The sequence below is a fragment of the Stegostoma tigrinum genome, chromosome 13 (assembly GCF_030684315.1).
Source record: "Stegostoma tigrinum isolate sSteTig4 chromosome 13, sSteTig4.hap1, whole genome shotgun sequence".
In the NCBI taxonomy this organism is placed as follows: Eukaryota; Metazoa; Chordata; class Chondrichthyes; order Orectolobiformes; family Stegostomatidae; genus Stegostoma; species Stegostoma tigrinum.
The window spans coordinates 71,172,103-71,186,343 of NC_081366.1; the positions used below are offsets into that span (position 1 = coordinate 71,172,103).

Genomic DNA, 14,241 nt, shown 5'->3' on the forward strand with positions numbered 1-14,241 from the left:
AATTTTGGTTGCAATAATAACAGGAGGCATTGTGAAAATTAAGAGAATTCTAACATAGATGTAAAGGTGAAAGAATCTGGGGATGTTATATATACACACATGCATATATAAATCAATGAGTTAGTAAGGCAGATTCAGAAAGAAGTTAATAGAATAATATGTGACCTTGGGCTTATAAATAGGAGTACAGAGTATAAAGGCAATCTAACATTCATGCAGTACTTGTATTGCCTTCAGTTCAGAGCACTACACTTTAGGAAACTGCTGAAAGGATTCATGAGAATGCTTCCGGGCAATCCTGAGGAATTTCAGTCACGTGATTAAATTAGAGACGTTAAGGCTGTTTTTTTGTTTCTGAGAAGGGAACATGAAGAGGAGCTTTGATAGGCGTGGTTGAAATCATTAGGAGCTTGCATGGAGTAGATAGGAAGGAAGTGTTCCCATTGGTTGCAAGATTGAGAACCATTGCATACAAATTAAAATCAGCAAAAAGGAATGATGACATGAGGGAAGTATTTATTCAGTATGCAGTTAAGATCAGGAACGTACCCTCTGAGAGTGTGGCCGAGGCAGATTCAATTTTTATAAGAGAATTGGATAATTATTCAAAGAGAAGCAAATGGCAGTGTCAAGAGATAAAGTGTGAGAAAAGACACTATGCGGGTTGGTCTTCTTCAGGGCGGCACGGTGGCTCAGTGGTTAGCACTGCAGCGTCACAGCACCAGGGACCCGGTTTCAATTCGAGCCTCGGGCGACTGTCTGTGTGGAGTTTGCACATTCTCTCTGTGTCTGCGTAGGTTTCCTCTGGGTGCTCCGGTTTCCTCCCACAGTCCAAAGATGTGCAGGTTAGGTGGATTGGCCATGCTAAATTGCCTGTAGTGTTCAGGGGTGTGTGGGTTATAGGGGGATGGATCTGGGTGGGATGCTTCAAGGATGTGGACTTGTTGGGCTGAAGGGCCTGTTTCCACACTGTAGGGAATTTAATCTAATCTAAAAAAGACTGAGCAGGGTGCATGGCATGCTTTTGACCCGTAATCTTTCCAAATGATTTTATATGGAGAGTGACTGCCAACAGGGACTAAGTGGGTTGAATGTTCTGCCTCTATGCCATGCCATCTGACATTTCAGGCATGGATGATCACCTGCTGCAGGATGAGAAAGTAAGAGGTGGCACAGTGGCTCAGTTGTTAGCTCTGCTGCCTCATGGTGCCAGGGCCCTTTGTTAGATTCCACCCTTGGATGTCTGTCTGTATGGAGTTTGCACATTCTCCCTGTGTCTGTGTAGATTTTCTCTGGATGCTCTGGTTTCCTCCCACAGTCCAAAGATGTACAGATTAAGTGGATTGTCGATGCTACATTCAGCATAGAGTCCAGGGGTGTGCAGGCTGGGTGGATTAGCCAAAGGATATGCAGGGTTACAGGGTATGGCGGTGGATCAGGGTAGTATGTTCTTTGGAGGGCTAGTGTGGATGTGATGGGCTGAATGGTCTGCTTCTACATTGTAGGGGTTCTATACTGATAAATTGAGAGCAAGAAGAGTTCACTTTCGATTAGAACATCCATTCTGTGTATGTAAGTCGTGTTCCTTCACAGTATAGTGTGAAACGGTGACACACTTTTATTCATGTACTTAAGACCTACAAGCCCAAATACCTCAAATTCAATTTGACACTGGGGCCAGGAGTTAATAACATTTCATTTGCTTGCTAACTATTAAAGCACAATGCAACAATTGGCATATTTTTGCCTCATTAAAATACCATGGTAAGTTCTTCTATTTGAAAATTGTGTTAAAAATTTGAGGGAGTGTGAGATCTGTGAAATCAGGATATTACCCAATGGACAGGTCTTTCAGAGAACATTGCACACCGCAGTTATAATAGGTCTGTCAGTGTTCGGAAGTGAAAAGACCCAGAGAGTGAGCAACATGGAAATAATTTGATGGTTATATCACTTATTTGTACTCTTCGAAATGTATTTGAAAAGTTTTTTTTTGCACCTAGCACAAATGTCTTGGTTGGCACAATGATGACTTGCCGCTGTTGTAATTTTGCCATCACACTCTGTCAGCTTGTTAAAGCATCAGTCTTGATTGTTGTTTTTCTGCTAATATTGGCTGCAGAGCTGCAGCTCAGGATTTCTATCTGAAAGAATGTGCACCTGCTGTGATCTATAGACCAGGGGTGGTCATCACAACTAGCCATTTTAACAGACCGTGTCCTTAACAGTATCAGACAAAGACAAGCATGCAACTTGCCCCCTGTTGTCTTCCAAGGAGATTTGTTTAAAATAGCCATGGTTGGGAGAAAACAGAGGAAATCTCAAGCAAAACCGAAACATACTCCTGCACAAAAATCTCTGACAAAGAGACTGAGCAAATTTCTTAAAGGAGAGGAAGGAAGGATTTTCTGTCCTGACATTGTTGTTATGTGTCTGACGTCCATAAGAGACATTACTGACATTTGGAAGTACAGATTGCTAAAGTTATGTTTTTACTGAAACAAGTTTCCTCTAACTTCCTGATTATCTTAGTGAAACTAGCTGTATGCATAAGAGCTGGACTTGTGCCAACTGGAGATGCTGCAGGGCAACATCAGAAATCTACTAGAATGCTGTTTTGGGAGAAAGCATTAAACCACCTCAATGTGAGCAGCCATTTGGCAGTCTATGGTGGAGTAGCTTTTAAATATAGAACACACGTTCCCTGCGTATAACAGAGGAATCGGGTATTTGGCCCACCATGCCTGTGCTGACCGTGATGCTACTCTAAAATAGCCCCACCTGTCTTACGTGATCTATTCTCTTTTTGTACATGTGTCTGTCTGAATGTTCCTTAAATGTAAAAACCAAAAGAACTGCAGATGCTGTAAATCAGCAACGAAAACAAAGTTGCGGGAAAAGCTGAGCAGGTCTGGCAGCATCTGTGAAAAAAAAGTTAAAGTTAACGTTTCAGGTCCGGTAACCCTTCCTCAGAACTGCTGTACTAAGGGAAGGTCTTACGAGGAAAGGCTGAGGGACTTGAGGCTGTTTTTGTTTAGAGAGAAGAAGGTTGAGAGGTGACTTAATTGAAACATATAAAATAATCTGAAGAGCCTTTTCCCTAGGATGGTGATGGCGAGCACGAGGGGGCATAGCTTTAAATTGAGGGGTGAAAGCTATAGGACAGATGTCAGAGGTAGTTTCTTTACTCAGAGTAGTAAGGGAATGGAATGCTTTGCCTGCAACGGTAGTAGATTCGCCAACTTTAGGTACATTTAAGTCGTCATTGGATAAGCATATGGACGTACATGGAATAGTGTAGGTTAGATCGGCTTCAGATCGGTATGACAGGTCGGCACAACATCGAGGGCCGAAGGGCCTGTACTGTGCTGTAATGTTCTATGTTGTTCTATGTAAATACTTTAGTAAAGTTCATATAGACAACATCTACTGCCATACCGTCATCAATCATCTTCATCACTTTCTCAAAAATCTCAATCAAGCTTGTCAGACATGGTCTCCCCTGCATGAAGCCAAGCTGATGATCCTGAATAAGTCCATTCTGCTCCAAATATGTGTAAATTCTGCCCCTAAGAATCTTCTCCAATAATTCCCCTAACACTGATGTAAGGCTGACTAGCTTATAATTTCCTGGATTTTTCTTGTTGCCCTTCTTGAACAAAGGAACCAACATTGGCTATTCTCCAGGCATCTGGGACTTCACCTGGAACTAAACAGGATCTCTGTCAAGGCCTCAGCAATTTCTTTCCTCACCTCCCTCAGAACCCAGGGATAGGTCCTATCAGACCATGGGGACTTATCTACCTCAATGGTTTTCAATCGCCACACCTCCTGTTTCTATATATTGGGGTGGCATGGTGGCTCAGTGGTTAGCACTGCAGCCTCACAGCACCAGGGATCTGGGTTTGATTCCTGCCTCCTGTGGAGTTTGCACATTCTTCCCGTGTCTGCGTGGGTTTCCTCCAGGTGCTTTTGTTTCCTCCCACAGTCCAAAGATGTGCAGGTTAGGTGGATCGGCCATGCTAAATTGCCCGTAGTGTTCAGGGGTGTGTGGGTTATAGGGGGATGGGTCTGGGTGGGATGCTTCAAGGGGCAGTGTGGACTTGTTGGGCCAAAGGGCCTGTTTCCACACCGTAGGGAATCTAATCTAATCTAAACATTACATATGCTTCTTTTTCCTCTTTAACCCAATTTACAACATTTATTTTTATTCCAGGTTCATGAATCTTGCCACCCTTATCCATATTCCTCACACGAACATGCTGGTCCTGAGCTCTGGTCAACTGGCTTTAAAAAGACTCCCACGTCTCAAATGTGAATGTACCTTCAAACAGCTGCCAAGAATCCATTTTTTTTTCCAGTTCCTGCTTAATACTGCTGTAATTAGCCTTCTCCTAATTGAGCACTTTCACCTGACGACTAGTCTTATCCTTATCCATCGCTATCTTAAAACTTACGGAATTATGATCCCTGTTCCCAAAATACTTCTCCACTGAAATTTGGATCACCTGGCCAGGCTCATTCCTCAATACAATGTCTAATTTGTCCACTTCCTGAGTTGGACTATCTACATAACATTTCAAGAATCCCTCCTGGATGCACCAAGTAAATTGTACCCCATCTATGCCCCTGGCACTAAAGGAGTCCCTGTGAACGTTGGATAAATTAAAATCAACCACTACCACAGCTCTGTGCTTTTTATATCTTTCCACAATCTGCTTACATATCTGTTCCTCCAATTCCCAATGGCAATTGGGATAGCCTCATCATAGAGATTGCACATTTCTTTTTCTGAAGTTTTACCTAAATGGTCTTGTTGGAAGAGCCTTCCAAGATGTTCTCTCTTTGTGTAGTTGTGACATTCTCTTGAATCAGTAATACAACTCCCCCAATACATTTACATCCCTCTGTAAACACCTGAAACATCTAACCCTTCGAACATTAGTCTGCCAATTCTGTCTTTCCCTCAACTAAGTTTGTGTAATGTCCACCACATAGTAGTCCCATGTACTAACCCAGGCTCTAAGCTCACTTGCCTTGCCTGTTACGCTGCTTGTATTAAAATTAATACACTAGTCCTGCCGTGTTCATTAATATGTCCCTGCCTGTCCTTCTGACTAGTCTTGATTTAGCCTTCTCGTCTCTTCAAACCCTCCATATGCTGACCCCCTGCTCCGCTGTGGGAGTTTTGAAGCTAGACCTGTGATAGTGAAGAGTTGTAATCTCTTATAGAGGGGACTAACTTTCAATGACATTTGTTAACCAGCAGTGTCACTCTTGATCAGAAATATGTGGGATCTATCCAGACTATATCTGTTTGATGTGGTCTGTAGGGTCTTTGACCACAGTTTGTTTGTTACTCACATTTGCCTCATGTCAAATCTGAATGATCAGTTGTTAGTTCTTTAAGTGTTTTAGATTTTGCTAAACTCAGTTTTTGCACATTATTGCTGGAATATCAGGATTTATTCTTTTAGTAAGTACTTCTGATCCAAAACGTCTGCTTTAAACAAAAGAATTACTGATCCCCAGCCAGACTTTAACATAGATTTGGCAGTCCTGTCAGTGATCATAACAAGTTTTAAAAAAGAAAAATCTCTGAACCTGCTTAACGCAATTGACTGACAGGCACTTTCTTTTTAAAGTTGATATGTGACACCATTCTGTTCAGCCAGTTTCCAACAGTGTGATAGGAAGCTTTTGTTATGATAGATGTTGCTATTTTGAATGTTTGGCTGGCTTTCAAAAACTATTAAGAAAAGTGAAAAAAACCTGCAGATGCTCTAAAAATCGGAAGCAAGAGCAGAAATTGCTGAAAAAACTCAACAATTCTGGCAGCATCTGCGGAGAGATGTCAAAGTTAATGTTTCAGGTTGATGGGTCACTGGACCTGAAACATTAACTCTGATTTCTCCCTGCAGATGCTGCCAGAGTTTTTCCAGCAATTTCTTTTTTTTTGTTTTTGCTTCAAATGTTGTTGGTAGTTTTTGGTCAACAGAGGGTCAAATGAAATTTTTAATAGGCTGTAAAAACTGAATATTTTTTCAATGTAGTTTCTTTTTTGGTTAAAAAACCAAATGGACATTCAATTGTTTACAATTTTTATTTTGTGCTGGAATTTCTTTTAAATGAGTTAGCTAGGGAGATGGCTTAGCCAAATTGAGTTGGCATTGGCTGGCATGAGCACCCTGAGGTGGAATGGGGTGACATGTTTGTTGTGTGAGGTTAAGATACCAGGCTTCAGGGGCCTTTAAACACAAGAATCTCGGGCTCCTATGTTGGAGACCTGAACCAGCCTTTCCAACTAGCCCACCTCTTGGTCACACTACTTATAAATTAGATCAGACATACAACACGCACTGTGATTATTCCTGCTCTGCCAAGTCAGAAGAGCAAAAAGAACAAAAGAGAAGTACAACACAGGAACAGGCCTTTCAGCCCTCTAAAGCTTTACCAATCATCATGACCCCACTAATCTAAAAAACAAACCTCCTGCCCTTATTTGGTCCATATCCCTCTATTGCCTCCTTCCTCATGTAACCATTCAGAAGTCTCTTAAATATCACCAGCATGCCCGCTTCTACCAACAATCCTGGCAGAGCATTCCAGGCTCTTACCACACTCTGTGTGAAAACCTCCCTTGTACATCTCCCTTAAGCATTCTCCCTGTGTGCCCCCTTGTACTTGAAACTTCAATCCTTAGAAAAAACATTTGATTATTCACTGCCTATGCCTGTCCATACCACATCTTCTCTCAACTGCCTTCTTTTCAGTGAAAATAATTCTCATTTTTTTAACCTTTCCTCAGAGCAAATGTCCTCAAAACCAGGCAACATCCAAGTAAACCTTCTCTGCACTCTCACCAAAACTTCCGTGTCTTTCTGGGTTATAAGAAGAAAGCAAAATTTGACTATAGAGTTGGGTGATCAGCCATGATTGTGAAGAATGGTGGAGTAGGCTCGAAGGGCTTAATGGCTTCTTTCTGCTCCTATCTTCTATGTTGCTATATATCTATGTTAACCACCTTGGGCATCGGTGTTGCCACTTTTAGGGAACTGTGGACCTGCACGCCCAGATCCACCTGTATGTTAATGTTCCAAGGTTTCTGCTATTTACAGTATAATGCACACTTAAATTTGATCCTCCAAAAAGTATCACCTTGCAATTGTCTGGATTAAGCTTCATCTACCATTTCTGCGCTGAACTCTCAATCCATCTACATCCTGATCTATCCTTTCACAGTCGGTATGATCAGCAACTCCACTAACCTTCGTGTCATCGGTAAACTTACTAATCAGACCATCAACATTTTCCTCCAGGTAATTCATATATACTACAAACAACAGAGAACCTAAAATTGATCCCTGTGGAATACCACTAGTTACTGGTCTCTGTTCTGTTAAACCTCCTTCCACCATTACCCTGTGTGTTCTATGACCAAGCCACTTTTGTATCCATCATAGCCAGTTCACCGCAAATCCTATGTGATTTTAGGTTTTGTGCCCATCTGCCATGTGGGACTGAATCAAATGCCTGACTAAAGTCCGTATAGACGATACCCACAGCACTTCCCGCATCAATTATCTTTGTCACCTCTTCAAGACATTCAATCAGGTTGGCGAGACATGAACTTCCCCATACAAAACCATGCCACCGGTGACTAACTAGTCTATTTTATTCCCAATGTGCATACATCTTGTCCCTCAGTATCTTCTCGAAGAGCTTCCCCACAAAAGACATCTGGCTCACCAGCCTATAATTTCCTGGATTATCCCTGCTTCCTTTTTTAAACAAGGGAACAACATTGGCTCATCTCCAGTCCTCTGGAATTTGCCTGTGGTCAAAGAGGATGTATCTTCTAATGACCCAGCTATTTCTTCCCTTGCCTCCTGCAGTAACCTGTGATGGATCCCATCTGGCCCTGGGGATTTGTCTACCTTAATGTAATTTAGGATACGCAAAACTTCCTCCTTCAATATATTAACATTCCCTCGAGTATTCACACACTCATCCATAACCTCAACACCAATCAATCTTCTCCTTGGTGAATACCGATACAAAGGACTTATTAAAGATCTTTCCCACTGCCTGTGGCTCCACGCATGACTTCCCTCCTTTGTCCTTGTGTGGTCTTATTCTTCCCCTTGCTACCCTCTTTCTTCTAATATATGCACAAAAAGTGTTGAAATTCTCCTTCACTCAGTTTGCTCTAAACATTTCATGGCCACTTTTAGCCTTCCTAAATCCATGTTTAAGTTCTTTCCTAATTTCTCCACACTCCTCAAAGGCTTTGTTAGTTTGTAGTTGCCTTGACCTATCATGTGCTTTCTGTTTTCCTTTTGATTAAGTTTACAATTTCCCTTGTCACCCATGCTTCCTGGATCCTGCCATTCCTACCCTTTAGTTTTGCGGGGACATGTATGTCCTGCACTTTAACCAACTGGTCCTTAAAAGCCTTCCACATGCGAGATGTAGATTTTCCCTCAAATAACTGTTCTTGTCTAATTTGGATGTAATTGGCCCTTGCCCAATTAAACACCCTCACTTGAAGGCCCACTCTTATCCTTGTCCATGACTACTCAACATCTTTTGGAGTTATGGCCACTGAGCGCAAAACGCTCACCTGCTGAAACATCGATCGCCTGTCCTGGCTCACTCCCTTGTACCAAGTCCAGTATGGCCTCTTCTCTGGTTGGAGTGTTAACATACTGGCTCAAAAATCCCTCCTGGACACATCTAACAAATTGCTCACCATTTGAACCCCTGGATCTAAGGGAGACCCAGTCAATAAGAGGAAAGTTAAAGTCACCCATCACAAATACCCTGCTTTTTTCACACCTTTCCAGTATCTGACTATGTAACTGCTCCTCTCTCTCCCGTGGGCTGTTGGGAGTGTTATTGAAAACTCCCAACATTGTGATTTCACCCTTCCTATTCCTGAACTCCACCCATAGTGCCTCACTGCAAGATTCTTCCGATAGGCCTACACAACTATGATGTGGTCCCTAATCAACAATGCAACCCCCCCAGCCCTTTTCTTTCCCTTTCTGTCCCATCTAAAACAGCGATATCCTGGAATGCTAAGCTGCCAGTCCTGCTTCTCCTTTAGCCATGTTTCCGTAATGGCAAGAACGTCATAATTGCAGACAGTAACCATTCTCTTAGTTCATCTGCCTTACCTGTTACTCTTGCATTGAAGTAAAAGCACTCCAGACCTCCAGTCTCTGAGCCCAACCACCTCCCTCCTCCTGATCTTACTCCGCACTATGCATATCTCAGTCTCACTTTTGACTCCAGTCCCTGCACTTACTGGCCTGCTGTTCTGGTTCCCAACCCCCATGCCACACTAGTTTAAACCCTCCTGACGAACTCTAGCCAACCTCCCACCCAGGATATTGGTGGCCCTCCAGTTCAGGTGCAACCCATCCTTCTTGTGCAGGTCTATCCTTCCCCAGAAGACATTCCAATGATCCACATCCATACCTAAAGCCCTCCGTCCTACACCAGCTCTGTAGGCATGTGTTCAACTGCGTTCTCTCTCTGTCCTTAACCTTACCAGCCCGTGCACAGGTTATAATCCTGAGATTACTGCCCTGGTAGTCCCGCTTTTTAGATCCCTTCCTAACTCCCTGAATTATCTTCAGAGTTCCCCTTCCTTCTTCCTACCTATGTCATTTGTATCAATGTGGGTAACGACTTCTGTCTGTTTTCCCTCCCATTCCAGGATGTCCTATACCCACTCAGTCCTGGCGATGTCCCATAGACATTGCATTTTGGGCTGTGCGAAGGGGCACAGTTTGAGTTTTTCCAAGCTCAAAGACAAATTCAGCCATAGATCTCATCTTTGGTTCTATTGGTAGCTTGCTTGCTTTTAAACCCTGAAGATATATGTTCTCCATGGACATGACACATGGGTTGACACTAGATGTTGTGCAGGAGGACTACACTGTCAGAAATGAGACATTCGAAATGAAATATTGTATCAGGCCTCTGTCTGCTTTATCAATTGGATAAAAAAGATTTCAATGCACTATTTAGAAGATAGGAAAATTTTCCTGGTGTCCTTACAGTACTTCCCCTTAATCAATATCACCAAAACATCCTCTTATTGTTATTTGTAAGCCTTTTGCATCCTGAAAATTGGCTGCTGTGTTTCCACTTTGTGAGAGTTACTGCAACTTGAAAGAACTTGATGTACATCTGTATGGCCTGAACTTGAGACAGGAACTACATAAATGCAAGCTTTTCTTTCTACTTTAATTTAGGTTGTACTGGCTGAGTTTCAGAAAATGCCACAGCTAAAATAAATAAAATTTGGGATCAAGGGATAGTGAGTTGAACTGATGTAAAGTTAAAAATTGAATGAATTATTTAAAATATAATTGTAAGTCCTGTGTTTATTTTTAATGTTTGAATAGATTTATTAATTCAGTTTTAACTTGATATGATAAACCTCTTTTTAACAAAAGTTGTTAAGCTAAGGAAGCAGTCGTTTCCCTTGACCTACCTAAAGAAAAGACTTCCCTTTATTATTGTGACTTACCACAGCTCTGGGGAGACTGCTGTGAGCTGTTTTGAAGGGCAGCCATCACTGCTGTATTCAAGAATTAGCGCAGATTACATGCTCAAATCCCAAAGCAGGACTTTAACCTACAGCATTCTGCTTCAGAGTGAAAGAGCGTCCTACCAACTGAACAAAGCTGCCCCACAAGTGAATAAAAAATGAAAGCAAACGATGATAAGTTACTGAGAAGCCTAGACTGTGGCCAGTAAAGAAGTTCACTCTCCCAGGATTTCGATGGATTTTGAGTGCAGGATGCAGGATGAAAATGTTGAGAGGGACAGTGTCTGTCAGCTCCTGGTACTGATTCCAACTTCGACAGTAAACTGGGGCAGACTGTAAAAGTCAGGTGTACAGTGGAAATCTGAGGACTGTGGGGCTTGTCACATTTGCACCATTGATTTTGCACTTTGACCTTGAGTTGCTAAGTGGCTGGATTCAGGGAGGAAGCATAACTTCACAAACTGAAACCCAACTCCTCTGCAGAAAGGTTTCCAGACAAAACATACAAGGATTGTCACTCTTCTCTCTGATGAAATGAGGTATGCTGCTCTCAATGTGGCCTTCTCTATATCAGTGAGACCAAGTGTATGCTTAGAGACCATTTGTAGAGCATCTGCGCTCAAACACAGCTCACAACAATACCTTATGGTCACCAACCATAATAAACCCCCTCCCACTCCCTGGGCGACATGTCCATCCTGGGCCTCCTCCGGTGTCACAATGACACCACCCGCAAACTTGAGGAGCAACACCTCATATTCCGCCTCGGGAGCCCACAGCCCAATGGCCAAAACATGGAATTCACTAGTTTTAAAATCTCCCCAACCCCCGCCTCATCCCATGTCCAACCCACCTTCTCGTCTTTACCTCCTTGACCTGACACAACCTGTCCATCTTCTCTTCTGTTCATCCCACTGACCAATCCCTATCACTCTCTACCTGCACTCACATATCACTGTTCCACTGACCTTCCCAGCTCCATCCTTCCTCTCTCTATTTATTGCCCAGCTCCCACTCCCTCCCCATTTCTGAAGAGGGCTCATGACCCAAAATGTCAACTTTTCTGCACCTCTGATGCTGCCTGGCCTGCTGTGTTCCTCCAGTCCACAGTGTGTTTTCTGTGACTCCAACATCGGTAGCTCTTGCTATCTCCGAGTGATATACATTTTGCATATGATTTTGAGATTTTGAAACATCGGAGAAACTTATTTAAAAGTGATGAGGCTATGATATTAAGTTGCAAGTTTAAGGCCAAAACTCTGTTGACATTCAGGGTTGGATAGGTGGGTGAAGAAAGGGATCTACATGTATCTAAAAACAATATAGTTACTGTGAAATATTTACATGGAATGCAAAAGTTGACACATTCTATCAAATGGCATCTTCCTTCTTTGTAACTTCTCTGCATCTTGCCCCCTTCTCCCATCAGGAGAAGGAGGTCACTTTCTTAAATTGTCTGATAAAAATGAGAAGCATTTGCAGCTCTGGAGATTTTGAGTGAGACTTTCTTCAATACTCTTCTACCGAATATTGTAAACGTAAAACTGGAGACATTGTGTCTGAAGAGATAATAGGAACTGCAGATGCTGGTGTAGAGCTGAATGAACACAGCAGGCTAAGCAGCATCATAGGAGCAGGAAAGCTGACGTTTCGGGCCTATGTTGCTTCTTCCGTTTGTGGGTGGTGTCATTGCGACACTGGAGGAGGCCCAGAATTGACATGTCACCCAGGGAGTGAGAGGGGGAGTTAGAATGGTTGGTGACCTTTTCTGAAAAAGGGTCTAGCCCTGAAACGTCAGCTTTCCTGCTCCTATGATGCTGCTTAGCCTGCTGTGTTCATCCAGCTCTACACTTTGTTATCTCTTACTTTACATTAGATCCGAAGAATTTTTTTTTCATTTTCTATTGTTTGACCAAAGTGGAAATGCTGTCATTTATTACTACGTTATATCTCATAAGGTTGAAATGTATCTTTGGACAAGATTCGAAGATCCCATTCAGATCCATTTGACAACTACAGAAATTTCAAAAGTTATTATTATTATGGACCAGACTAAATTCCCTCAAAACATATTACGAAGATTGTCTAGACTATAATTTTTCTTACTTTAAAGTTAAGTGCCTGGTTAAACTGTTCGTCTTGAATCAAAACACACTTTATTCACACACCATAATTAAAATATACCATAGTTAAAAATACAACAAAAGAAAGAAAAAAACCTGGAATAACAACTCTATTGAAAAGCTTAAACAGAATAATAGCTTATTTAACTACTGAACAGTAAGTGGTCTAATATATTAACGTCCAATAAACACACCCTTGGCAAAGGCAAATTCGGTAAAATAGATTGTCTCACATGCAATTCTTTAGTCCAGCAAGCAAAACATCAAGAGGAAACTCTGAGAGAGAGAGAGAGAGAGGACGAGGCAGTAGCTGGGGGAGATATACTACAGTTTCCAGACCTGGCTTCAAGATCCCAGCAACTGCCACTGAAAGTCGAAAACTAAAAATCTTAATTCTGTGGGACCTTGACCCTACCCATCAATGATGCTTCTATTGTTCCAAGATTTTTTAGAAAATCAAGGCCTCACAAGCTGTTTACCTTATTGGCTATGGAACAGACTGCCCAGCTCCTCTATCTCAACCTTTCTTCATAAAATAAACTAAGACAAAATACATCTCTTAAACCCTTGTACCATCACACTATATACTATTCTACTTTTAAACTCCATCCATTGTTTGCTCAGTATTGACCTTGCAGAACTGAGGAAATTACAAGTTCAAACAGGAGAAGGATACGATGTGAAACAAAGACTTGAACCAAAACAGAAATTGCAGGAGGAACTCAGCAAACCTGGCTGCATCTCTGGTGTGAAAGCTGAGTTAATGTTTCGAGTCCAGTGAACCTTCTTCAAACTAGTTACTAGTTCTAAAGAAGGGACACTGGTCTCAGACAATTACCTCTGTTTTCTCTCCACTGATGCTGCCAGCCCTAATGAGTTTCTCCAGCAAATTTTGTTTTTGTTTCAGTCTTCCAGCATCCAGGGTTCTGTGTTTTATTTAAGAAAAGGCCTGAAAAATATCCTAATATCATTTGAGGTTCATGGCACTCACTGCCAAAAATTAACAGCACTTGCATATAAAACTGAAACATAGCAAGTATCGGTAATGACTTTGGTTGAGTGAAGCAGAAAACTTCAATGAACAACTCATGAACAACTTTATTGACATCCTCTTAGCTTCTCAAAGTCGCCTTGTACTTCACACTCTGCCAAAAATAAATTAAATCATCTGTAATTGTTTCTGGGACACCATCATCTGATCATCCCACACATGACAAGCCTGACATTTAAAGTTTTTGAGAAGATTTGTAGCTCAGGTTGTGGATGAGGTCATAGCCTTCCTTGCTGAGCCGATGTGTTTGATCGCAGACGTTTCTTCACCCTGCTCGGTAACATCCTCACTACGCCTCTGGTAAAGCATTGGTGCTCTGTTGGGCTTGTATCAGAATTGCGCAAAGCAAAACAGGAGCATTTATACAGATTTTTAATGGAAACCCACAAAGCACAATCCACTGTTAACTCCGTGATAGACTATATCAAGAAGACACAACATAACCAGACACGCTGGTCACCATCAGAGACATATCAGAGATGACCACAAGACGAGTCAGACCC

The 14,241-nt window shown here is 42.1% G+C and overlaps 1 protein-coding gene across 3 annotated transcripts in view; it reads left to right on the forward strand.

Annotated features, from left to right (window-relative positions):
• Nucleotides 1–14,241, forward strand: part of LOC125458253 (dedicator of cytokinesis protein 2-like) — a 604,879-nt gene that overhangs the window by 98,751 nt on the left and 491,887 nt on the right. The window lies entirely within an intron of this gene.